This window comes from Lepidochelys kempii, chromosome 21 (assembly GCF_965140285.1).
Source record: "Lepidochelys kempii isolate rLepKem1 chromosome 21, rLepKem1.hap1, whole genome shotgun sequence".
NCBI classification, from domain to species: domain Eukaryota; kingdom Metazoa; phylum Chordata; order Testudines; family Cheloniidae; genus Lepidochelys; species Lepidochelys kempii.
The window spans coordinates 16,831,620-16,859,027 of NC_136400.1; the positions used below are offsets into that span (position 1 = coordinate 16,831,620).

General features: G+C 50.6%; 1 protein-coding gene across 1 annotated transcript in view; it reads left to right on the plus strand.

Moving 5' to 3' along the window:
• Nucleotides 1-16,252: 16,252 nt before the first annotated feature.
• Nucleotides 16,253-27,408, plus strand: part of CYB561D1 (cytochrome b561 family member D1) — a 433,261-nt gene continuing 422,105 nt past the window's right edge. Inside the window, exon 1 of the mRNA XM_078849818.1 lies at nucleotides 16,253-16,256. The gene's annotated coding sequence lies outside the window, so the exon portion shown is untranslated. The remainder of the gene's footprint in view (nucleotides 16,257-27,408) is intronic.

Here is a 27,408-nt window from a genome sequence, read left to right on the forward strand (position 1 = left end):
CTGTGTGGGGCTGGCCCAAGCCCTCCCACTCCCGCCCCAGCATAGGGCTGGTGTCTCTGCTCGCCCCAGCCCTGCCCCGCCTGGGCCCTGCCTCCCATCCCATGCGGGGCTGGCATTGCTGCTTGTCCCCCCGCACATTCCTCCACCCCCTTTTTTTTGACAAAACGATGTGTTTCTCCCATTTGCTCTTACCCACTGATCAAGCTGGCGAGAGCAAACGGGACAAACGCCCACTTCTGCCAAAAACGTTGGGACAGCCGGGACAGGGCGTAAAAACGGGACTGTCCCGGCCAAAACAGGACATATGGTCACCCTACCAAGAGGTGGTAGCGAGGTAGGCAGAACAGACTTAGATGGGTTAATATGCTGCTCAGGGAGGGGTGGGGATTGTTCATACCCCTGAGCGACGAGGTGAAGCTAACGAGTGTAGAGTGACATGAAGCTTTCTGATCACCTAGGCCAGCGACTGAGGTACATCAGGACGTATGGCAGGATGTGATGCTGAGACACACACTGCAGGGCTAACAAGAGGGAAGGGGGGCCAGTGCTTAGGGCATGGCCCTAGGGCTTGACAGTGCTGGTGTGAGTCTCCGTTCTCCCCCAGCCTTTCTGTACGCCTTAGGGCTGGATCCAGAAAGGAGCATGGGTGTCACCGTGAGTAACTCCTAGGTGCCCTGTCCTGGGGCGTTCAGGCCCGAAATGGGTCCCTAACGGCCCCTTCAGGGACCTAAGACACAAGTTCAGCTCCTGAGCGCTCCCCCCCGCCCTTGCCATGCAGGCTTCTGCTTTCCACCGAGTTAACCGCCGGCGCCTAACTCACCTCCAAGCCAGCAGCACTCATGCTAGGTGCTCCCCGGCCATTGCACCTGACCTGGAAGTGGGGCTCAGTGGATTGGGTCCTGCACGAAACAGAGCTCCCCTACGACACACCGATTAGTGCAGGCACCTAGCAGGTCAATTACCAAGGTTCAAAGCCCCTCTGCCTGATCTGGGCCAGGCCGTGAACCCAGGTCTCTTACATCCCAGGCAAGTGCCCTAGCCCCTGGACTCGATCTGTCCCCCTTTGAGGATGTTCCACGTTGTGTGACTATTTCGCGGTGCAGGGCCTGAGCCCCGACTGCCCCACGCCCAGGGGATGTGCTGGGACCATGGGCACAGAGTCATTCGCTCTCGCTGGCCCAGGGAATATCTCCCCGCTGTGACCTGGCCCAGGTGCTGACTCCAGGAGGTGGGTGAAGTTGTGAGTCCCATCCTGTTGTAAAAAGAAAAGGAGGACTTGTGGCACCTTAGAGACTAACCAATTTATTAGAGCATAAGCTTTCGTGAGCTACAGCTCACTTCATCAGATGCATATCGTGGAAACTGCAGCAGGCTTTATATATACACAGAGAATATGAAACAATACCTCCTCCCACCCCACTGTCCTGCTGGTAATAGCTTATCTAAAGTGATCATCATGTGGGCCATTTCCAGCACAAATCCAGGTTTTCTCACCCTCCGCCCCCCCACACAAATTCACTCTCCTGCTGGTGATAGCCCATCCAAAGTGACAACTCTTTACACAATGTGCATGACAATCAAGTTGGGCTATTTCCTGCACAAATCCAGGTTTTCTCACATCCCCCCCACCCCCATACACACACAAACTCACTCTCCTGCTGGTAATAGCTCATCCAAACTGACCACTCTTCAAGTTTAAATCCAAGTTAAACCAGAACATCGGGGGGGGGGGGTAGGAAAAAACAAGAGGAAACAGGCTACCTACAGTCTCTACGTAAAAGAATAAATGGACACAAATCAGATGTCAAGAATTATAACATTCATAAACCAGTCGGAGAACACTTCAATCTCTCTGGTCACGCAATCACAGACATGAAGGTCGCTATCTTAAAACAAAAAAACTTCAAATCCAGACTCCAGCGAGAAACTGCTGAATTGGAATTCATTTGCAAATTGGATACTATTAATTTAGGCTTAAATAGAGACTGGGAGTGGCTAAGTCATTATGCAAGGTAGCCTGTTTCCTCTTGTTTTTTCCTACCCACCCCCCCCGATGTTCTGGTTTAACTTGAATTTAAACTTGAAGAGTGGTCAGTTTGGATGAGCTATTACCAGCAGGAGAGTGAGTTTGTGTGTGTATGGGGGTGGGGGGGATGTGAGAAAACCTGGATTTGTGCAGGAAATAGCCCAACTTGATTGTCATGCACATTGTGTAAAGAATTGTCACTTTGGATGGGCTATCACCAGCAGGAGAGTGAATTTGTGTGGGGGGGTGGAGGGTGAGAAAACCTGGATTTGTGCTGGAAATGGCCCACCTGATGATCACTTTAGATAAGCTATTACCAGCAGGACAGTGGGGTGGGAGGAGGTATTGTTTCATATTCTCTGTGTATATATAAAGTCTGCTGCAGTTTCCACGGCATGCATCTGATGAAGTGAGCTGTAGCTCACGAAAGCTCATGCTCAAATAAATTGGTTAGTCTCTAAGGTGCCACAAGTACTCCTTTTCTTTTTGCGAATACAGACTAACACGGCTGTTACTCTGAAATCCATCCTGTTGTGACAGCCTTTCCCCCCATCCCCCTGGACTTTGGCCCCTTTAAGGGGAGGGGCTTAGGCATCCCCTCTCTCTGCATTTCCTCTTGGCTGGCTCAGGTGCCTCCCCACCCAGTGGGCTGGCATCTGTGAATCCCACTCTCAGGCTCCGTCTCTCCCCGAGCATCGTGCAGGGAGCGGGGGCGCCTGGCTCAGGGTGGCACCGAACGTTCAGCTTTGCACCACTGGGCCGACTTCCCCTTGGAGACCGAGTCCCCCAGCCCCCAGCCTGCAATGTGCTGCACGCAAGCACCTGGCCGCACTCGCCCACAGCTTTGTGGACTTTTCTGGGACTCCATGTGGGCTCAGGGGCCTGTCCTTACACCTCACATTGCAGGACGGGGGCCTGTGGTCCCAGTCCTGCCCTTGGACCTGCAGGGAGCTGCTTATGCTTGTGAGAAGTCCTGTCAGTGGGGCAAGCACCTGCTCATGTGGCTCTGGCTGCAGGATCTAGGCTTGTGGGTTAAATGACAAGGGAGGAGGAAGAAGAGGGGTTGGGATTTCTAAGTGCCTAAGTGATTTAGAATCATGAGCCAGTGGGACTTGCCCTCGCATGCAGTGCAGCCAGCTCGCCCCTTCTTATGGCAGCCTCACAGTGTTTGGGGTTTTCCTGAAGGCCCAGCTCCCGGAATCAGGTGACTGCAGAGACTCAGGCCTTATTTTAACAAAAACGTCAGTTTCTAACCTTGGCAGTTTTGGAGGAAAGCTTGAGAATGGGACCCTGACTGAGGCCTCAGTGTGCCCCTGTAAAACCACGAGTAAATGACAGTGACCTCTGAGACAGATGGGTGTGAGCACTGCGCTTAGCCACCAAGCCAGGGGGTGCAGGGAGCCCCTCCCTAGCAGGCAGCTGGTTGCTGTGTATAGAGACGGAGCCTAGACAATCATAGAATCATAAAATATCAGGGTTGGAAGGGACCTCAGGAGGTCATCTACTCCAACCCCTTGCTCAAAGCAGGACCGATCACCAATTAAATCATCCCAGCCAGGGCTTTGTCAAGACTGACCTTAAAAACTTCTAAGGAAGGAGATTCTACCACCTCCCTAGGCAACGCATTCCAGTGTTTCACCACCCTCCTAGTGAAAAAGTTTTCCCTAATATCCAACCTAAACCTCCCCCACTGCAACTTGAGACCATTACTCCTTGTCCTGTCATCTGCTACCACTGAGAACAGTCTAGATCCATCCTCTTTGGAACTCCCTTTCAGGTAGTTAAAAGCAGCTATCAAATGCCCCCTCATTCTTCTCTTCCGTAGACTAAACAATCCCAGTTCCCTCAGCCTCTCCTCATAACTCATGTGTTCCAGTCCCCTAATCATTTTTGTTGCCCTCCGCTGGACTCTCTCCAATTTTTCCACATCCTTCTTGTAGTGTGGGGCCCAAAACTGGACACAGTACTCCAGATGAGGCCTCACCAATGTCGAATAGAGGGGGACGATCACGTCCCTCAATCTGCTGGCAATGCCCCTACTAATACATCCCAAAATGCCATTGGCCTTCTTGGCAACAAGGGCACACTGCTGACTCATATCCAGCTTCTCGTCCACTGTCACCCCTAGGTCCTTTTCTGCAGAACTGCTGGCTAGCCATTCGGTCCCTAGTCTGTAGCGGTGCATTGGATTCTTCCATCCTAAGTGCAGGACTCTGCACTTGTCCTTGTTGAACCTCATCAGATTTCTTTTGGCCCAATCCTGCAATTTGTCTAGGGCCCTCTGTATCCTGTCCCTACCCTCCAGCGTATCTACCTCTCCTCCCAGTTTAGTGTCATCCGCAAACTTGCTGAGGGTGCAATCCACACCATCCTCCAGATCATTTATGAAGATATTGAACAAAACCGGATCCAGGACCGACCCTTGGGGCACTCCACTTGACACCGGCTGCCAACTAGACATGGAGCCATTGATCACTACCCGTTGAGCCCAACAATCTAGCCAACTTTCTACCCACCTTATACTGCATTCATCCAGCGCATACTTCTTTAACTTGCTGACAAGAATACTGTGGGAGACCGTGTCAAAAGCTTTGCTAAAGTCAATGAACAAGACGTCCACTGCTTTTCCTTCATCCACAGAACCAGTTATCTCGTCATAGAAGGCAATTAGATTAGTCAGGCATGACTTGCCCTTGGTGAATCCATGCTAACTGTTCCTGATCACTTTCCTCTCCTCTAAGTGCTTCAGAATTGAGTCCTTGAGGACCTGCTCCATGATTTTTCCAGGGACTGAGGTGAGGCTGACTGGCCTGTAGTTCCCAGGATCCTCCTTCCCTTTTTTAAAGATGGGCACTACATTAGCCTTTTTCCAGTTGCCCGGGACCTCCCCCGATCACCACGAGTTTTCAAAGATAATGGCCAATGGCTCTGCAATCACATCCGCCAACTCCTTTAGCACTCTCGGATGCAGCGCATCCGGCCCCATGGACTTGTGCATGTCCAGCTTTTCTAAATAGTCCCAAACCAATTCTTTCTCCACAGAGGGCTGGTCATCTCCTCCCCATGCTGTGCTGCCCAGTGGAGTAGTCTGGGAGCTGACCTTGTTCGTGAAGACAGAGGCAAAAAAAGCATTGAGTACATTAGCTTTTTCCACATCCTCTGTCACTAGGTTGCCTCTCTCATTCAGTAAGGGGCCCACATTTTCCTTGACTTTCTTCTTGTTGCCAACATACCTGAAGAAACCCTTCTTGTTACTCTTAACATTTCTTGCTAGCTGCAACTCCAGGTGTGATCTGGCCTTCCTGATTTCACTCCTGCATGCCAAAGCAATATTTTTACACTCGTCCCTGGTCATTTGTCCAGTCTTCCACTTCTTGTAAGCTTCTTTTTTGTGTTTAAGATCAGCAAGGATTTCACTGTTAAGCCAAACTGGTCGCCTGCCATATTTACTATTCTTTCTACACGTCGGGATGGTTTGTTCCTGTAACCTCAATAAGGATTCTTTAAAATACAGCCTGCTCTCCTGGACTCCTTTCCCCCTCATGTTATTCTCCCAGGGGATCTTGCCCATCAGTTCCCTGAGGGAGTCAAAGTCTGCTTTTCTGAAGTCCAGGGTCCATATTCTGCTGCTTTCCTTTCCTCCTTGTGTCAGGACCCTGAACTCGACCATCTCATGGTCACTGCCTCCCAGGTTCCCATCCACTTTAGCTTTCCCTACTAATTCTTCCCGGTTTGTGAGCAGCAGGTCAAGAAGACCTCTGCCCCTAGTTGGTTCCTCCAGCACTTGCACCATGAAATTGTCCCCTACACTTTCCAAAAACTTCCTGGATTGTCTGTGCACCGCTGTATTGCTCTCCCAGCAGATATCAGGGTGATTGAAGTCTCCCATGAGAACCAGGGCCTGCGATCTAGTAGCTTCTGCGAGTTGCTGGAAGAAAGCCTCGTCCACCTCATCCCCCTGGTCCAGTGGTCTATAGCAGACTCCCACCACGACATCGCCCTTGTTGCTCACACTTCTAAACTTAATCCAGAGACACTCAGGTTTTTCTGCAGTTTCTGAGCTCTGAGCAGTCATACTGCTCTCTTACATACAGTGCAACTCCCCCACCTTTTCTGCCCTGCCTGTCCTTCCTGAACAGTTTATATCCATCCATGACAGTGCTCCAGTCATGTGAGTTATCCCACCAAGTCTCTGTTATTCCAGTCACATCATAATTCCTTGACTTTGCCAGGACTTCCAGTTCTCCCTGCTTGTTTCCCAGGCTTTGTGCATTTGTGAATAGGCCCTTGAGATAACCCGCTGATTGCCCCTCTTTCTCAGTATGAGGCAGGAGCCTTCCCCTTTCACGTTCTCCTGCTCGTACTTCCTCCCGGTATCCCACTTCCCCACTTACTTCAGGGCTTTGGTCTCCTTCGCCCGGTGAACCTAGTTTAAAGCCCTCCTCACTAGGTTAGCCAGCCTGCTTGCGAAGATGCTCTTCCCTCTCTTCGTTAGGTGGAGCCCGTCTCTGCCTAGCACTCCTCCTTCTTGGAACACCATCCCATGGTCAAAGAATCCAAAGCCTTCTCTCCGACACCACCTGCATAGCCATTCGTTGACTTCCATGATTTAACAGTCTCTACCCCGGCCTTTTCCTTCCACGGGGAGGATGGACAAGAAGACCACTTGCCCCTCAAACTCCTTTATCCTTCTTCCCAGAGCCACATAGTCCGCAGTGATCCGTTCAAGGTCATTCTTGGCAGTATCGTTGGTGCCCACGTGGAGAAGCAGGAAGGGGTAGCGATCCGAGAACAGACACTTGCGGGGTGAAACCCTGGTCTTGTGAAGTCAATTTGCCATTGGCTTCAATGGGACTATGATCTTGCCCGGTGCAGACAGAGATTGCAGATAGATACTGGGAATATACCCTCCTGCTCACATACCGTGCCAACTCCTGGTGTCTACCAAAATGCTATAGGCAAAGTATCCCACATGGCAAATCTTGTACTTTCATTCACCGATTCCTTCAGTTGCAGGTGTCATGCTGGTTTTCACTTGACCCAGCAATGCAGAACAACAGGGGGCTGAGCAGCCTTTGTGCACAGACAGCGTTTTTCTGTCAGTGGATTCATTTCAAATATATTTGCTCAGGGACTTTCATGGAATGAGCTTGGGGGATACAGTCACACAGAACACACTGATTCCAGCAATGGCTTAGCAGGGCAGAGAATCACTATTTGATCAGTTTGTAATGCAAGATCTTTATGGGCATCACAGTGCCGCTGGCTGGCACCTCTTGGGGGTTGTTGGTGGTGAAAGGGTAAGTGGGGGATGGAGCATGAAATGGGAATGGACAGAGACAAGCTGAGGTGTTTGCAGGAGTGTCTGGGTTCACACAGTATTGCTAATCATGTTGCAGGTGGGGTGACACGTCAGTGAAGTGGTGGGTCTAATCGCCGCCCCCGGTAAGACAGCTGTAAGAAACAGCGAAGCTCCTTTATGAAACAGCAGCAGCCTCCACCCAAAGACAGGCATAGGTGGACCACGCAGGACCCTGGACTGTGTGGGAGTGGGGCCCGGCTGGGTATTGTCTTGAGCAGAAGGGTGTGTGTGTGAGAGAGACAGGGGAAAAAAGACACGCCAGAGACGCTGAGAGAGAAGGCAGCAAGGAAGTGCCAGACACAGCACGGAGTGTGTGGTCCTGGATAAAGCACAGAGAGAGCTTTTGGGCTGGGTGCTGGTTGAAAGAGGGCTCAGAGCTGGGGATGAGCCCCTGCTCCACAAAGGGACTTAGGCGTTGCAACACTGAGCATCGTGACACCTAACTTTCAGGAGCCTAGAAAATCACAGAACGACACTGCAGCCCACAAACCGAGCCAGGAGCCTGGCAGCACGCTCGGCGGGGAGCCATCTAAGTGAGCCCATGGGAGAACCAGTGCCATGGGTGTGAGCTGAGCCTGCCCCCCTCTTGGAGATATGCCCCAGCTCTGCCTAGCGACCCAGGAACAGCATCCCGCCACCTCAGGGGTCTCAGGCCTTTCTTGTGGGAGTGAGTTAGGTGTGACAGGTTGGATCACAGAAACCCCCTTGGGGCTGCCACCTGATGTGCCAAGACTGCTTCTTCCCCTGCTTTCCCTGCCCTCTGTGCTTGGGACTTCAGTGCCCTGCCTGGCTTGAGCCAGACCCGCCAGCCTGTTGCAAACCCAGACCCAGGTCTGAACCACGTCCCCTAACAGCTGTAGGCTTAATTGAAAGCAGCTTAAGAAGTGTTCCTGTCTTTAACACTCAGATGCTCAACTCCCAGTGGGGTCCAAACCCCAAATAAATCCGTTTTACCCTATATAAAGCTTATACAGGATAAACTCATAAATTGTTCGCCCTCTATAACACAGATAGAGAGATATGCACAGCTGTTTGCTCCCCCCCTTCCCCCTCCCAGGTACTAATACATACTCTGGGTTAATTAATAAGTAAAAAGTGATTTTATTAAATACAGAAAGTAGGATTTAAGTGGTTCCAAGTAGTAACAGACAGAACGAAGTGAATTACCAAGTAAAATAAAATAAAACCCACAAGTCTAAGCCTAATACAGTAAGAAAACTGAATACAGATAAAACCTCGCCCTTAGAGGAATCCTAGTAAGCTTCCTTTTACAGACTAGTCTCCTTCTAGTCTGGGTCCAGCAATCACTCACAGCCCTGTGGTTACTGTTCTTTGTTCCTGTTTCTTTCAGGTATCCTTTGGGGTGGAGAGGCTATCTCCTGAGCCAGCTGAAGACAAAATGGAGGGGTCTTCCAGGAGTTTAAATAGACTGACTCTTGTGGGTGGACACCCCTCTCTCTCCCTATGTAGAATTCCAGCTACAAGATGGAGTTTTGGAGTCACATGGGCAAGTCACATGTCCATGCATTACTCAAAACTTACAGGTAGCAGCCATGGTTCACATGCTACCTTGAACGTCCTCATGTAGACTTCTTATGTGGATTGGAGCATTCCAAGATCCATTGTCTGTTAAGTGCTTCTTGGTTGGGCACTTAATTTGCACATTCCTTTCTCAAGAAACTGATCAAATGCTTTACTAAGGCTACTTGAAAATCAAGCAAGTACACAGCCAATATTCATAACTTCAAATACAAAAATGATACATTCATACAAATATGATGAATAGATTCAGTAGATCATAACCTTTACAGAGATATGTTACATGGCATATGTAGCATAAAAGATATTCCGGTTATGTCATATATACATTCATAAGCATATTTCCATAAAGCCTTATGGGGTGCATGGTCACATTAGGCACCTGCCTTATCCCATACAAAAGAGCTGGAGGAGAAGCAGCTGCCCACCCAGGGTCCAGTGCCTAGCTCCAATCTCCAATCCCTCTTTCATTAGCTATCCACAGTGCAACGGCTTCAGCAGGAGAGATGAAGGCCATCACCACATCAGACTGTCCCCTCGCTCAGTGATTAGAGCGTGCTGCTGAGAGCTCCCAGTTCAACTCCTGTCTTCCCATCTGGCAGACAGGGGAATTGAACCTGTGGCTCCCATATTCCAGGTGAGGGCTCGAACCACTGGGCTACAAGTGACCAGGTGGGCAGACACCACCACCTCCCCGGGGGCTTCATTTTGAATGGGCCGCTGAGCACCCCTACTGGATCAGGCCCCTCACATGGTGTAGGAGGACAAATGCCTGTCTTCTCCCAGACTGTGAACTGCTCTGGGCTTAGATAGAATCATAGAAATGTGGGGCTGGAAGGGCCCTTAAGAGGCCAGCTAGTCCAGCCCCCTGCGCTGGAGGCAAAGCTAGGTAACCCTAGACCATCCCTGGCAGTAGTTTGTCCAACCTGCTCTTAAAAACCTCCAGTGATGGGGATTCCACAGCCTCCCTTGAGAGCCTGGTCCAGAGCTTAGCTGTCCTTAGAGTTGGACAGTGTTTCCTAATATCTAACCTGAATCTCCCTGGCTGCAGATGAAGCCCATCACTTCTTGTCCTACCTTCAGTGGTCATGGAGGACAGTTGGTCACCGTCCTGTGTAACAGCCTGTGATGGGGTTTGCTCCCCACACAGGCCCGGAGAGAGTGAATTAGGACAAGTAGCCCCAATCAGCCAATTAAGCAGCACAGGAGGGAGATTTAGGCTGTGTAGAGGGCACTAATTAGAAGGAAGCTCACCTGTGACATACCAGGAGGCTGGCCCCAGTGCAGGGGTGGCAGGGAGGAAGTCTGCAGTCTCCCTCCCTGAGGAAGGTTTTCCTAGTGGGCCTAAGAGAGGGGCCTGAGGAAGGCTGATGGAGGGGAAGCTTAAAGAAGCATGGCAGGAAGTCGTCCAGGCAAGAGAGCAGTAAGGTTGGGGTAGCTGCAGATCTAGGGCCCTGGCTGGAGCCCAGAGGAGAGAGGAACCTGGGCTGCCATGTGTAAGGGCACACATTATTGCCCCCTTACTAACATTCCGTGGGGGTGTTTTAGTTGCTAGCTCCCAGTACTCAAAGGGGAAGGGTCAATGGGGAATCAGAACCCTGAGACTGACAGTCCCCAGAACAATGGGGAGAGGCCAGTGCTCCAGGTCAGCCTGAATGACAGGGTGGGCAGGCTAATCAGGAGGCCAGGGGGGGTCCCGTCCTCGTCCTGTCCTCCGTGTGAGCTGGATTTGCCTGGGTCAGACCGAGCTAAGGAGAGCGCAGGGGCCCAAGCTGAGCTGGGGAGCAGGGCTGGGCCAGATCCAGAGGGACCAGAAAAGCAGCCCAGAGAGAGCAGATCCTGTCCTGGGAGCAGAGCTGCAGCAACCAGAGCCAGAGGGGTCAGAGAAGCAGCCCAGGAAGCAGGTCAGTGCTGGGAGCAGAGTCACAGAAGCAGCCTGCAGAGCAGACCTGTCCTGGGAGCAGAGCTGCAGCAACCAGAGCCGGAGGGGTCAGAGAAGCAGCCCAGGGAGCTGGAGGCAGAGCAGCAGCAGCCGTGCTGAGACCGAGTGGTGCAGCTGGGGCTGGAGCTGTCTGAGCTGGGTGCGGTGAGCAGCCGGAGAGACCGAGGGGGACCCTGGGCAGTGGGCCCAGCACAGGGAGACACCTCAGCCAAGGGGCTCTGCAGGCCAGGCTTGGATCATAACCCCGACAGGGCGGGGGCAACACTGGGAAGAAGGGTCCCACCACTTAGAGCCTGAGAGCGTGTGGCCACCACCAGAGCAAGTGTCCGACCCGCAGCATCCCTGCAGCACAGCCAGGGCCAGAGCAGGGGGCCTGGGACTTACAAGGAGCAGACTGTGAACTGCCCTGACGTTCCAGAGACACTGTTTGTGGTGTTCCCTGCCACAGAGCGGGGTGATGTGTTTCCTTTCACCTTTCCCATTTTCCCTTATTCTTTTTAAAATTAATTGTTGATTAAATAACTTGCATTTGCTTTAACTTGTATGTAATGGTCAGTGGGTCAGAGAAGTGCCCAGTGCAGAGAGAGTACCCCGGAGTGGGGACACCCTAGCCCCTGTCCTAGGTGACCACAGCAGAGTTGGGGGTCGAGCCCCCCAGGAATCCTGGGCCCAGCCTTGTTAGGGTTTCGAGGACTCTGCCAGACAGGAGAGTGGAAGGGGAGTCCTCAAGGGCAGGGAGGCCTCTGGGTAGAAGTGGGAGCGAGGACTCAGATCCTTTCACTAGCCCACTTCACCGGGGTAGTGCAGAAGCCAGGAAAGTTCCCCACAATAGCAAGACTATTCCCCCGCTTACACATGCACTGCAGAGGGGGGCTGCTTGGGGCAGTGACTGGGAAGGCTGCCTGAGTCACTGGGGGAGTGAATCATAGAATCATAGAATATCAGGGTTGGAAGGGAGGTCATCTAGTCCAACCCCTGCTCAAAGCAGGACCGATCCCCAATTAAATCATCCCAGCCAGGGCTTTGTCAAGCCTGACCTTAAAAACTTCTAAGGAAGGAGATTCCACCACCTCCCTAGGCAACGCATCCCAGTGTTTCACCACCCTCCTAGTGAAAAAGTTTTTCCTAATATCCAACCTAAATCTCCCCCACTGCAACTTGACACCATTACTCCTTGTTCTGTCATGTGCTGCCACTGAGAACAGTCTAGAGCCATCCTCTTTGGAACCCCCTTTCAGGTAGTTGAAAGCAGCTATCAAATCCCCCCTCATTCTTCTCTTCCGTAGACTAAACATCCCCAGTTCCCTCAGCCTCTCCTCATAACTCATGTGTTCCAGTCCCCTAATCATTTTTGTTGCCCTCCGCTGGATTCTCTCCAATTTTTCCACATCCTTCTTGTAGTGTGGGGCCCAAAACTGGACACAGTACTCCAGATGAGGCCTCACCAGTGTCGAATAGAGGGGAACGATCACATCCCTCGATCTGCTGGCAATGCCCCTACTTATACATCCCAAAATGCCGTTGGCCTTCTTGGCAACAAGGGCACACTGTTGGCTCATATCCAGCTTCTCGTCCACTGTCACCCCTAGGTCCTTTTCTGCAGAACTGCTGCCGAGCCATTCGGTCCCTAGTCTGTAGCGGTGCATGGGATTCTTCCGTCCTAAGTGCAGGACTCTGCATTTGTCCTTGTTGAACCTCATCAGATTTCTTTTGGCCCAAACCTCCAATTTGTCTAGGGCCCTCTGTATCCTATCCCTACCCTCCAGCGTATCTACCTCTCCTCCCAGTTTAGTGTCATCTGCAAACTTGCTGAGGGTGCAATCCACACCATCCTCCAGATCATTTATGAAGATATTGAACAATACCGGCCCCAGGACCGACCCTCGGGGCACTCCACTTGATACCGGCTGCCAACTAGACATGGAGCCATTGATCACTACCCGTTGAGCCCGACAATCTAGCCAGCTTTCTATCCACCTTATAGTCCATTCATCCAGCGCATACTTCTTTAACTTGCTGGCAAGAATACTGTGTGACACAATCAGGTGGTGGGTATGAGGACTGCTTGTGCGAGAGACATGGAAAGGCTCCCACAGAAGGGGAGTCAAAGTGACCTGGCCAGAGCCCGTGTCACGACGCGGCCGTGCTGCAGCTCCGTGAGCAGGAGGAGAGCGGCCACAGGAGCACTAAACCGGATGGTGCTAATCCCCAGAATCGCCCCATGGGGATGCCTCCCGTCGGTGAGTAGAGCAGCCCATGACGCAGCCCTGAGCATGTTTGAAGAGTGTCGTTGGGTTCCCCCCTCAGCCTGCTTTTCTCAGGATGAAACCGGCCCAGGTTTTTTTAACCTTGCCTCATAGGTCAGGTTTTCTGAACCTTTTAGCAGTTTGGTTGCTCTCCTCTGGACTCTCCAATTTGTCCACATCTTTCCTCAAGTGCAGCCCCCAGAACTGGACACAGTTCTCCAGCTGAGGCCTCCCCAGAGCCAAGAAGAGCGGGACAATTACCTCCCATCTCTTACGTACGACACTCCTGTTGCTACACCCCAGAATGAGATTTGCCTTTGTCATAACTGCATCACTTTGTTGGCTCCTATGACTGCAACCCCCAGATCCTTTTCAGCAGTACTCCCACATAGGCTATGTCTCCACTACACCGCCATGCCGCTAAAAGTCATGCAGCGTAGTTCTCTTGCCCACAAAAAACATCCACCCCCAATGAACAGAGTTTGCTTGATGTCGCCAAAACGTTTGTTGTTCAATTGCCAGTGTAGACGTCACCCGAGCCAGTTATCCCCCATTGTGCATTTGATTTTTCCCCCCTTCCTAAGTGTAGTACTTTGCACTTGTCATTACTGAATTTCATCTTGTTGAATTCAGACCAATTCTCCAGTTTTTCAAGGTTGTTTTGAATTCCAATCCTGTCTTCTGAAGTGCTCCCAATCGCTCCCAGCTGGGTGTCATCCACACATTTGATACGCATACTCGTCACTCCATTATGCAGGTCATTAATGAAAATCTAGACTAGTACCAGACCCAGGACTGACTCCTGTGGGACCCCACTAGATACGCTTCCCCCAGAGAACCATTGGTAACTAGTAAAAACAACAAGCTTATGCTCAAATAAATCTGCTAGTCTTTAAGGTGCCACCGGACTCCTTGTTGGTTTTGTGGATACAGACTAACACGGCTCCCACTGATAATTGATAACTGGAGTCTGTACAGTCTTTCAACCACTTGTGCACCCACCTGACAGTAATTCCATCTCGCCCACATTTCTCTAGTTTGCTTATGAGGAGTGCTCTAGTCTCACACACTAGAATGGTTTTAAAAGGAAATTAACTCGGCAGCGCTAATGTGCTCAGAAGTGAAGACGCAGTCTTAATATTCATGCTCTCCTTCAGACTTCAGATTTATACTCCATTAGCTGTGATCCTACAAAGCCTTGGCATGTCTCATTACTTCACCTTTCCTTGTCAATAAATAACAAAGCTGGAAATATAAATCAGAAGTAATACATGTTCCAAGCAGAGCCCTTTAACAGCTGTTTTAATTAAGCCGTGAGGCGTCCAGACGCTTAGGGAGGCAGCAGTGCGCAGGCCCAGAGGCAGAAATGTAGATGCCTAAAGAACTTCTACCCCGAAAAGTTACTCAGGGGGAGGGATAGCTCAGTGATTGGAGCATTGACCTGCTAAACCCAGGGTTGTGAGTTCAATCCCTGGGGGGACCATTTAGCGATCTGGGGCAAAAATTGGGGATTGGTCCTGCTTTGATTTGAGCAGGGGGTTGGACTAGATGAGCTCCGTTCCAGCCCTGATATTCTATGATTCTACTCACCAAGTGTCTACAGGGTTCAGAGGGAGTTTTGTGGATTGCAGTGCAGCTAAAACAGGGACCTAGGCTTAATTGAGTTAAACTTGGGTTTAACTGAGACTTAGGTGCCTAAATCTTAATGCAGAATTACAGGAGAGTGATGTAATTAATGCAAATCAACAAAAGTTTATGGAAAATAGAGCATGTCAAACTAACTTGATATCTTTTTCTGGTGAGATTGCAAGTTTGGTTGATAAAGATAATCATGTTGATGTAATATACTTAGATTTCTATAAGGTGTTTGACTTGGTGCTGCATTACATTTTGATTAAAAAACAAGAATTATGTAAAATTAACACGGCACACATTAAATGGATTAAAACTGGCTACCTGATAGGTCTTTGTAAACTGGGAATCATCATGAAGCAGGTGTGTTTCCAGTGGGGTCCCGCAGGGATCGGTTCTTGGCCCTTCACTAGTCAACATTTTTATCAATGACCTGGAAGAAAACATAAAACTACCACTGATAAAGTTTGCAGGTGACAAAAAAATTGGGGGAATGGTGAATAATGAAGAGGACAGGTCACTGATATTGAGCGATCTGGATCAGTTGGTAAGCTGGGCACAAACAATGTGTTTTTAATACGGCTAAATGTAAATGGAAACATCTGGGAACAAAGACTGTAGGCTGTACATACAGGATCGGGGACTGTCCCGGGGAGCGGTGACTCTGAAAAGCTCAGGGCTTTGACAGATAATCAGCTGAACGTGAGCACCCAGTGCGACACTGTGGCCAAAAGAGCTAACGTGATCCTGGGATGTGTAAACAGGGGAATCTCAAGGAGGGGCAAAGAGGTAATGTCACCTCTGCATTTGGCACTGATGCGACTGCTGCTGGGATCCTGGGTGCAGTTCTGGTGTCCACAATTCAAGAGGAATGTTGATAAATTGCAGAGGGGGCAGAGAAGAGCTGCAAGAATGATTAAAGGATTAGAAACCATGTCTTATAGTGAGAGAGTGAGCTCTTTGAGTCTATTTAGCTTAACCAAGAGAAGGTGAAGTGGTGATTTGATCAGTCTGTAAGTGTTTACATGGGGAACAATGGACTCTTCTGTCTAGCAGAGAGAGGTACAACATGATCTCATGCCTGGAAATAAGGTGTGAATTGTTAACATTGAGGGTAGTTAACCACTGGAACAACTTACTAAAGATCAAGGTGGGTTCTTCATCATGGACAATTTGTAAATCAAGGCTGGTTGTTTTTCTAACAGCTCTGCTCTAGGGATTCTTTGGGGGCAGGTCTCTGGCCTGTGTTATCCAGGGGTCCGACTGGATGATCACAATGGTCCCTTCTGGCCTTGGAATCTATGAACGTTCCTTTATGGATCTGGGCCAAAGAAATCCTCATTTTGTTTGATTCCTTCAGTGTTCGGGGAACAGCACTTTGTGCATCCTTTGTAAATAAGCAGAACTGCATGAAAGATACCTGACTCCACCCTCAATTTCTCCTCCCAACAGGAAACAATCTACAGGGTCCTGAACTTTGACTAGCCCCTTGGGACAAAGGGGGCACCAGTAATGACCTAGTGACAGGTCGCTGCAGAGAGAGAAAAGGAAGGTTGCTACCGTGTGAAACATCCGCATTACGGAAAAGCCATCCAAGGAATGGTAGCATAGGCACCGACTTTCTAATGTGCCCGGGGTGTGTGCTCCCCGCGGCTCTGCCCCAGGCCCTGCCCCCACTCCACCCCTTCCCCTAAGGCCCTACCGCCACCCTGCCTCTTCTCGCCTCTGTTCCACCCCTCCCCTGAGCGCCCCTGCCCTTGCTTCTCCCGCTTCTGCATACCTGGGACAGCTGTCTGCGGTGGGAGGGAGGCGCTGGGAAGGAGAGGGAGACGCTGACTGGGGGGGCTGCTGGTGGGCGGGAGGCGCTGGGCGGGAGGGGAAGAGCTCCCCCCACCAGCAGCCCCGCCAGTCAGCGTCTCCCTCTCCTTCCCAGCGCCTCCCTCCCACCGTCCTACCATTCATAGGTGCCAACTGGGTCCTGTGCACTCACTGATGGGGGCTGCCAGTGAGTGAACAGGACCCAGTTGGCACCTATGAATGGTAGCATTTTCTAAGGAGGCTGGGCTTGTGCTCTCCAGTGTCAATGGGAGTTTGTCATTGACTTCAGTTGCTGCTGGAATGGGCACAAGATAAGGTCAATGAAGGAGTGACTGGCCTTCCGATGTGCGGTGGAGCACTGTCCCTTTTAAGGGATGGGGCTGGGAGGCCAGGGAGATGTGCAACGACAGGGGGAGGACGGAGGATAAAGAAGGGAGAGACGGATGGGGGGACGCTGGGCAGGAGGGGTACTGTGTGGAGAGACCAAAGCAAGAAGGCCCCAGTGTTCACTGTGTCTGGACCCATGAGGCTGGGGTGGAGAGAGGGCCATTGTAAGCTGTGCCGGGAGCCCTGCCTGGCTGGATCTTGGCCCAAGGGGTGTGTGGGGACAGGAGGGCGAGCTCGTGGGACCCTCCGCAGCTTTCGCCTCATTATTACATGCGGTGTAGAGTGTTATAACAAAGCCCGGGGAGGATTGGAGGAGGTGGGTGTGGCCAGAGAGGGTGTGGTGTGGGTGTGGTTTATGTAAGGAACCGCCCCCTCCCCAGTTGGATGCTGACTCTGGGGTGTGGTTGACAGCTGCGCAGGGAAGTTGGAGGAGCAGGACTCTGGTGCAACATCTGCAGCATTTGGCCAGGCTGCTAACGGGGTTAACGGCCTTCCGGAAAGTGCTGCAGGATCTTCCGAGCCTGCCGTGCTTGGGGCTCTGGCTCTGAGACGGTGAAGCACCAGCGTTGCCAGGGTTACCTGCTGGTTGCCATGCAGGAGGAAGGACAGTTGTTGTTCGCTCATTTATTATGCATCCATTGTCAAAGCCTCCGGACACATTAGGATCAAATCCACTCCAGAGACCTCTGCCAAGCCAGCCCCGTCTTGCTCATGCCAAAGTCAATCTGCTTCTAGGCAAGGATGTTTACAAGGAGGCCGCAATGGAGTTTAGAAAGAAACCCACCATGCCCACAAGAACATGTTAATTACTTGGGCTTACCAGCAAATTGGGATAATTTTGGACCCATTGCCAGCAGGGACAACAGCCCTAGAACTGACAATGTCTTTGGCCACCAGCAGATTCAGGGGGGCTGGGGAATGTGTTCCCCAGATCTCTTGGGAAGCAGCTGTGTATCAGAGCAGAAGATGGGTATTCAGAACTCTCAGGCCCCACTTCTCCCCCTAGAATATGGGAGTTACTCACCCCAGTGGGCCCAGCACTCTGCCACTGATGTCCTATGTGACCTTGAGCAAGTCACTTCCCTTCTCTATGCCTCAGTTTCCCCACCAATGATGCTGACCCATGTCACTGAGGTGGATATGAGATGGAATTTATCAGCCATACTGGGTCACACCAAAGATCCATCTAGCCCAGTATCCTGTCTTCCGACAGTGGCCAATGCCAGGTACCCCAGAGGGAATGAACAGAACAGGTAATCATCAAGTGATCCATCCCTTGTCACCCATTCCCAGCTTCTGGCAAACAGAGGCTAGGGACACCATCCCTGCTCATCCTAGCTAATAGCCATTTATGGGCCTATCCTCATGAATTTATCTAGTTCTTTTTTGAACCCTGTCATAATCTTGGTTTTCACAACATCCTCTGGCAAGGAGTTCCACAGGTTGACTGTGCGTTGTATGAAGAAATACTTCCTTTTGTTTGTTTTAAACCTGCTGCCTATTAATTTCATCAGGTGAAAGTTCTTGTGTATTGTGTATTGTGAAGGGGTAAAGAACACTTCCTTATGTACTTTCTCCACCCCAGTCATGATTTTATAGACCACAATCATATCCCCCGTTAGCTGTCTTTTTTTTAAGTAGAACATAGAATCATAGAATATCAGGGTCGGAAGAGACCTCAGGAAGTATCTAGTCCAACCCCCTGCTCCAAGCAGGATGAACAGTCCCAGTCTGTGTAATCTCTCCTCATACAGAAGATGTTCCAGACCCTTAATCATTTTGGTTGCCCGTCTCTGCACCTTTTCCATTTCTGCAATGGCAAAGAGCTGAGAGATCCCCAATGAAAGGTGCTAGAAAAGTACCACTTAATGTTGCTCTAAGCAGGAGCACAATGTGGCAATGCTGCCTGGGGACCGATAGTTATGGGGAAGATCATTCTCCCAATTCACTTTATGCCAAATAAGCTCCTTTATGACTAATCCCCCAGAGAAGATAAAGATGCTGGGACTGTGGATTTCAGGGAGATGTTCTTGCTGCTCAAGAGCTGGGTTTCACACTGGTTGTGTTTTTGTTTTGTTGTTTGCTGACTGTAAAATTCAAATCCTGTCCCTCTGACCCAGCATGAGGCTTGGCTTGAAATAACTCATCGCTGGAATTAGCACTGAGACCAAGAATAAATATTTTCCCCAAGCCAGGCTGAGTTTGTGAGCCTGGGTCCATGGGGCGTGCCGTGGCTGATGCTGAGATGAGGCTGGCCTGCACACAGTGACCCCAGAGTTAATAAAAGCCCCTGTAATCGCCCAGGCAGAGCTAATGATAGGAAAAACAGTGAGCACCATGGGAAATCACTGCCCAGGAGCCTCTTCTGCTGAAGTAACCACAGCCAGTGTCATCTCCCTACCACAATAGGCAGCTGGAGAGCAAGAGACAGCTGGGAGAGTGACGATAGGGCATGAAAATGAAGCCTAGCTCTTCACTCTGAGCACCAGGCAATGGCCATGCTGCAGCTGCTCACAGCATGGGACAGCGAAGGAAGGTGTTGAGGGGAACCCGGGATGGCAGGAGGTGTGGGCCAGCCTCCAAGCAAAGCGAAAGCAGCTGGGTAACCGAGAGAGAGACACTCAGTGGTGGAACTCAGGGGCGGCTGGGAGTGATTTGCAGCATATTAGTGCATGCCAAGTGGGGCTGCAAACCCCATTCGATGGGCCCTGCCAGCCCTCAAGGAGCTCACTATTTCTATTGCTCGGTAAGGGAATAACCAGGGCTTGGTAACTGAACCTCACACCAGCCTGTGGGGGAGGAAACGGACTGGCTGGTCTCTGTCTCACTGCGTCCCCTACTGCGTGGAGTAAGAATTACTCCGCTGTATGTCAAAGGCCCTGTGCCGTTAATGGAAATGATCTTGCAGCTCAGGTGGTCTGGGCCTGGCCTGCTGGAGCAGGAGGATCTGTGAGCTCTCCTTGCTCACGCTGTGAAGTTCCAAGGAGCCACTGTATGGCGCACAGTGACAAGGGGACATTCCCAGCTGGGCAGGGCTGTGGTACAGTGTCACAGCGCCCTCCGGGCTGAGCACCCCTGGTTTATCTGACAGCGGGGGGCATTAGCAATCACGCTGCTTTAAACCCACAGCCTCCTCACTGAGAAAGGTAAAATGCTCACTTCAGTAACAGTTAATGTAGGACCTACACATACATCCTCAGCTCTCCATGCTCCAGGGCTGGTGTGCCACTTATTTCCTGAGCTGTCCTAGTGTCCTGGCCGGGGACAAAGCATAAGTAAGGCAGCAGACACAGAGGCAGCATGTTCGTGTCAAGCCCCATTAGAAACACAAGCCAGAGAGAAAAATCAATATATGTCCGATGAAAACTTGCCAGGGAAATAAATGCTGTTTCCCAGCTCCTGGCTGGGCAGACATACAGCAGTGCCTGAGTCACCCCACCCAAGGCGCAGCCAAAGGGATCGATACTTCCTGGATAGTTGACCTAACATGGGCTGGCCATGCAGTGAGCAAGGGGCCCCTTCACATCTGGCCCAGGATTGTTATTCCTAGGGCACATCCAGAGGGCCCACTCAGGATTGGGCCCCATTGTGTGAGGGCCTGTGCACATCCAATACAAGGAAAGTCTCTGCTGCCAAGAGCTTCTGGCAAAGACCCTGTGCACATGGGAACCCTGCACCAGCTTCATCTGAATCAGTTTTAAAACTGCTGCAGTTAAACTGGTTCAAACCCCTGCTTCTGGTTTAAGAGGGGCTTAGGTCGGCTCAGCTTAACCCTGTTCTCAATTGACTTAAACTAAACCAGACTTAGGGCATGGCTACACTTGCAGATGTCGAGCGCTCTGAGTTAAACCAGCCTTCAGAGAGCGCAGTAGGGAAAGCGCTGCGGTCTGTCCACACTGACAGCTGCAAGCGCACTGGCGTGGCCACATTTGTGGCACTTGCAGCGGCATTAGGAGCGGTGCATTGTGGGCAGCTATCCCAGCATGCAAGTGACTGCAACATGCTTTTCAAATGGGGGGTGGGGGGATGGAGTGTGATGGGGAGTGTGTTGTGTGTATGTGGGGGGAGAGAGAGTGGGTTTTGGGGGGGCTGAGAGCATGTCAGCATGCTGTCTTGTAAGTTCAGACAGCAGCAGACCCCCCCCGCCCACGTCTCTCTCTCACACACAGCATTCCCCACTAATGGTTGCTTTGTCTTGGAGCAGATAAGCAGCCAGCTGTCAGAAACGGAGCTTCCAGAGGGCCTATCCGCATTCCCGCAGTGATTCAAAAACAATGACAAGAGTGGCCACTTGACTTAAGGGGATTATGGGACATTTTCAGAGGCTGATCAGAGCACAGTAATGCAACACCTCGTTCACACTGGCCGAGGTGGAGACCAGCCTTGCTGTAGCCGCGGAGTCAGAGCGCTCGACGTGCCTTGCCAGTGTGGACGGGGAGTGAGCTAGTGCTCCCAGGGCTGCTTTATTGTGCAGCAACTCTTCATTGCCTAAAGCCATTCTGACCCAGAAGCAGAGCATCTTCACAGGGAGGCCGCAGAGGGTTAAATTCTCTGGGCTCAAATTCACACCACAGGCCCAGCCAAAGCAGCTGTCCCCTGTGGACGAGGCCGTGGCTACTCCCAGTTTTGGCGAGGGACAGAAGGATAAGTGCTCAGAGCGCCGCATTGAGGGGAGTTCTGCACATGGGCACTCCCAGGATCAGGCCAGGATGTTCCACCTAGCATCTAATTCTTCTGTCACTGTCACTTCAGTTCCAGGCTTGTGCACATAAGATGCAGTGGACAGGTTATCCCTTTGCAGGTTCAGGCGGACGCCCCCGTCATGCGCTGAGCTCCAGGAGAGAGGATCAGAGTCAGTGGAAAGGTGTCAAGAAATGGCTATAGATCCACCCCCACTGTTCTTCTTTCAGAGCCTGGGACTTGACCCTTTTGGCAGCAGTGAAGGAGAAATGTCGAGCGCAGCATCATTCTTCTGCACAGGGCCAGATATTTTTCTCCACCAGCCAAGCAATTTATCCACGGATCACATTAGCTCTTGGCAAGCTCTGCAGAGTTGAGCTGGGCTAATGCTTGGATGGGACACTTCCAGGTAGCACCGAGGCCCCGCAGGAAGCGGGGTTGGTGATTCATTTGCTGGCTCTCTTGGCCTCTGGCTCAGTGCTACCAGGGTGGTTAGGGGCTGTCCTGCTGGGGCCGTCCGGCTTTCAGGGAGTTGTTATCACGTGGGTCCTGGAAGCTCCAGCTGTGCCATACACATATGCAAGCACCCGTGTAAAGCTGGGACGCTGGCAATGTGCAGTAAGAACAGATCCCATGTTCAGGAGAGCTGGTGTCCTGGCCGCAGTCCACAGCATCCAATCACATTCCTCCTCTCTCGGTTCCCTCTGACCTTGCAGCTGGACACATCCAAAGCATGTTCCTCATGGCTTGTCTCCAGATGTTAGTGTTAGTTTGTGCGGTTGAACATGCTCCACCCCAGAGGTAGCTGCAGAGTGAAGTGGTCCCTGTGTATTATTTTCAAATCTGTAGAGGATCCTTCAGGAGGAAAGGTTCAGGAGTGCTCTGAGAGAGAATTTGGGGAGCCCGGCAGGACTTGTGTGTGATCAGCATATCTCCAGCAAAGCTGTCATCTTCATCTGCTTATTATTACCAGTATTTTAATTACAGCAGCACGCAGAGGCCCTACCGGGATCAGGCCCCATTGTGCAAGGAGCTGTACATGCACACAGCAAGAGACAGCCGCTGTTCTGGAGAGAGAATGATCTCTCCAGACAAACAGTGGGAGGAAGGGAGAACTGAGCCCCGGAGGCAGTGGGCAGCTGGGGCTGGAACCAGGAAGTGAACGCACCCCAGGAGATTTCCCATCAGAGGGGAAGGCCCCAAATCCAGCCCTTTGCCAGCTGGGGAACCGAGGCACAGAGCAATGAGGGGCGAGGTCCACACGGAGGAGATAGCCTCATTGCTGCAATCCCAACTTTAGATGGCCTCCTGCCTCATGAAGTCCACAGCCCTGAATTAGGGGTTTCTATGGGAGTATCTCCAGCTGGCTTCACAGCCAAGGACCCTCTCCCAGAGTTAGGGAGCTGAGCCCCTTCTCCCAAAGTGTCGACCGAGATACTCTGGGCTAGTCTCTCTCTTTCTCTCATATATCAATATGTACAATTTACACCCCACATATACGAACACGCATTAAGCACACACCATCACTATGTCATTAGATCTCTGTTCCTAGCAGTCAGAGGACCTGAACTGCCCAGTGTCTTTCTATCATCCTGTTCACTGATGCTGGGTATCTCATGACACCTTGCGAAGCTGAAGTCAGCTTTGGCATTAGCAAATGAGAAACGTGTCAAAGGCAAAATACATTCCTGTTTAGTACCAGCTGGACCTTCCCAGCCCCAGGACTGGAATGCTGTACCCAAAGCAAGTCAAGGAAGATACAGAACAGCAAGGTAAGGAACTGAGACAAATGGGTGGGTGGATTTAGTGCTGTGTAAAGTTTTGTTACTTTTCAGATCACCCTGTCAATACTCCTAGAGGAAAGGTGCAACATTGGAAGCAAATGTTCCTTGTCAGGTGGGTTCACCAACACGACAAGAGACGGCTTTGTGGAAATGGGTCTCGTGCTGCCCTTTCCCCCGTACTATCCTGTTACTGACTTCAAGCAATAACTGCCTGATGCTGGTGACTTGTCTCTCAAGGATATTTCATAGCAAGCCCAGTGTAGTCAAGGAGCCGGCTGCACAATGTACCAACCCAGAGAACAAAGGGGATGGCGACAGCCCCCCCACATCTGAAAGCCTCCAGTCAGAGATCTGGCCATGCATGTGGAGCGAGAGCTCCAATTCCCACTCTCCCAGGTGTGACACTGGGGCGAACATAGATCTCCTCTTGCCCAGGGGAAGCCCAGATCACTGGGCTACAGAGTCCTTCCCCTCCCCGCCTCCTGCCATCCCTGCCCAGATATCCCCCACTCCTCCCTGCGTCCTGCCATCCCAGCCCAGATACCCCCCGCCCCTCTCTGTGGGGATGGGGACAACTGGGCTGGGATGGCAGGACGCAGGGAGGGGAAGGGGTATCTGGGCTGGGATGGCAGGACGCGGGGAGGGGCTCGCCCCAGCCAGCCCCGGCCTCTCCCAGCCCCACAGCACTCTCCCCAGCCAGCCTCTCTCTAGCTCTTCTCATCTTTGCTAGATTCTGCACCAAAACCCACTCCTTTTTAGAATTACCCTCGCAACTGAAGGGTAAACTAAGCAGTACAGAAATACACTTCATTTAGGCCTCTCCTTCCAACTTCGTTATTCTCATACTGGCCTATGCTGGAAAATGAAAACCAGAAACACACAAGACCAGTCTGGTTTTAGGAAAGGAAAGTGAGATTTGGTCCTTGCAAACTGCCTCCCGAGATCCTAAGCGGCAGCAGCTATCATTTTGTAAACTTCCTTCAGGCCCTGCAGTGTGAGGGCCTGCAAATACTGTGTCTCCCTTCAACAAGCATGAGTCTGCCCCGGTGTCAGGGCTTAAGGAAACCAAATTTGCTTTGAAACCAGCACATCTGAAGACTGCTGCAGATGAGCCACAGACTAGCAAAGCTGAAGATCTCATAGGTTATCTTAAGATCCTGTGGATGACCCCGAAAGGAGCAAACCCAAAGGCCATGTAGATGAGCAGGTCAACAATGAAGCAGGTCACAGCAATCTTCCTGCTGAAATAGGTTTGAAGTTCCCATCTCATCAAAGACGATTTCAAGATTCAGTTTCATCACCCGAGCAATTGCATATGCTTGTACAGCTTGATCCTTGTCCGCCCACAGAAAGAGATTTGCCAAATGGATAGTCTCTGTCTTTTCCTACAAACTGCCACTTTTCATCTTCATTTTACAGAATGAAAAGTGCTCTGCATGAAGATTTGCATGTCAAGTGGCTAGCAGACTCCTAGCTTTCGGACGAGGCATACTGTCACATGTGTTGGTTGTTAGGGGATACAGAAACTCGAAAATCAATATGGGTACCAGGTTCCAATGATTGGACGAGTATGCTAAAGTTGCGGCCTGTTTGTGAGAGGTGCATATAACAACATGCAGTCACATGTGACAGCTCTACAGTCGCAAACTGTCATAGTATCAATGGATGTTTTGATAAACAAGCATCTGAAGATAATAGGGCATGGCAAGCAGTCCTACAGATGTTCCTCGACACAGTCAAACCTGTCACTAAATTAGGTCTCCCCTTCCATGGCCACTGGGAAGTGTTGGAGAGCACCAGTTGGAGAGCACCAGTTATTTACTTGAGCATCATTAAGCTACTTGCCAGAGGTAATACAACCTTTTCCCAACAGATCAGAGACACCAAGGCCACGTCTACACTACCCGCCGGATCGGCGGGTAGTGATCGATCTATCGGGGATTGATTTATCGCGTCTAGTGTAGACGCGATAAATCGATCCCCGATCGCTCTGCCATCGACTCCGGAACTCCACCAGGGTGAGAGGCGGAAGCGGAGCAGACAGGGGAACGGCGGCCGTCGATCCCGCGCTGCGAGGACATGAAGTAAGTGATTCTAAGTCGATCTAAGGTACGTCGACTTCAGCTACGCTATTCTCGTCCCCTCCACCCCCCCCAGTGTAGACCAGGCCCAAGAGAATTAAATACTTGAGTAAGACAGTTACTGATAAACTTATAAGTCTTTTTTCATCAGACACCAGGAGGCACATACTTAATAGCTGCAAAGAAGCTAAGGTTTTTATTGTCATTGCAGACGCAACCATGGATATTAGCTATCCTGCTCAAATGGCCATTTTGCGTGATTTGTTAAGGCTGATCATACTGAAGAGCAAGTAGGGATACAAGAGCATTGTGTATGCTTTGGGGCAGTAGGCGAGGCAGATGTTACATCCTGGTCCAGCTGTGACTAGTTAACTCATGTTTTATTCTACAAATATGGATTAGACATCCCTCCCCGCCAGTGCATGTCTGGACAGGGATCTGATAGGGCTGTGTTATGGCCAGAGCTCATGGAGGATTGCGAGCACAAATATCTCTCAGGCATGGAAGACAAAGTGTATGCATCATACATCCATGGCCCGGTACATTCAATTCACCTAGTTTTGGTGCTTGCTGCTGAAGATAAGGCCAGTCCAGACCTGAAGGTTTTCTTTGCAACTTTGCAGGAAATATATACATATTTCCCTTTAATGGGAAAAACTAACAATGAAGTCTAAAAATAATCTTTATCTTCAACCTTGCTTGCAACAGTGCAGTTTTGCAAAGAGGAGAGGAACCTCGTGATGCACTTCAGGCCTCTGTAGAAGTTGACAGGATTGATGCAACAGATGAAAGAGCGAGGGAGACCTTTACATCTAAAGCCACTCAACAAGAGTAGATGGGCAGCTTGAAGGAAAACCACTGAGGCAACCATGGTACATTTTCAGAGTGTAATTGAATGCCTAGAGGATGAATCTGTCGCTGAATGCAGGAGAAGCGAGGACATACATCAAGCAAAAAGCTACCTGTCTTTGATGGATTGGATATTGTACCTCAATTGGTTATGGTGGCATAGAATCTTAGTTATCATGATTGCATTCTCCAGAATCCTTCAGTCAAAGAAAATTGACCTGTTCCAAATCCTCCAAATATTGGCGAGTCAATGAGCTCAGCAAACTCAGATCTGAAGAAAAGGATGAGGAACTTGTAAAAGACTCTCAGAATGGGGGAGGAGGGAAAGCAATGGGTTTTGAAAATGCAAACTCTCCAAGCCACAGGAAGAGAGTTACACCACGTGGATAGTGAATTTGCACAAAATTCTGTATTAGAAGCAAAGGATAACCATAGAAGGAAATATTTTGAGGACTTAGCCATTATGATCAGGGAACTAAAATCTTGATGTGAGGGATTTCAAGAAGTTTTTACTCTATTTGATTTTCTCCATCACAGGTGACTTCAAAATAGAACTTTGGAAGAGTCAAAGGAGATTCTTAAACTCCAAGGAAAAGGCTCAGATTTTTCTTTCAACTTGGTTCACAAGATTGTCTCTTTCAAGATGTATTATTTTCCAAAGGACATTGAGGTGATCAGTTTGTCTCTTGGAGTCCAGAGCTACTTGAATGTCATAGTGTCAAGTTCTTTTGATGATGCTTTGCCAGAAATGGAAAGGTTGTGGTGACTCCTTCTCCCCATACCAATTGGAGTGGCTAGTGCTGGACACATGGTGAGCACGTTAAGACGTGTCAAAAACTACAGGTGTTCAACACTGTTACAGGCATGGCTGAGTGACCCTGCTGTTCTTGCAGCTGAGAGAGACAAGACTGCCAGGTTAGAGCTGGACAGCATCACAGAACAATTTGCCAAAGAAAGGTGTTGCCATGGTGTGAGGTTCCAATAAGTGGAAATACGCAACCCAGAACAAATTGGGTGAGATCCCTTTTTTCTTTAGACCTGTGATTTTTGGTTTATGTAGAT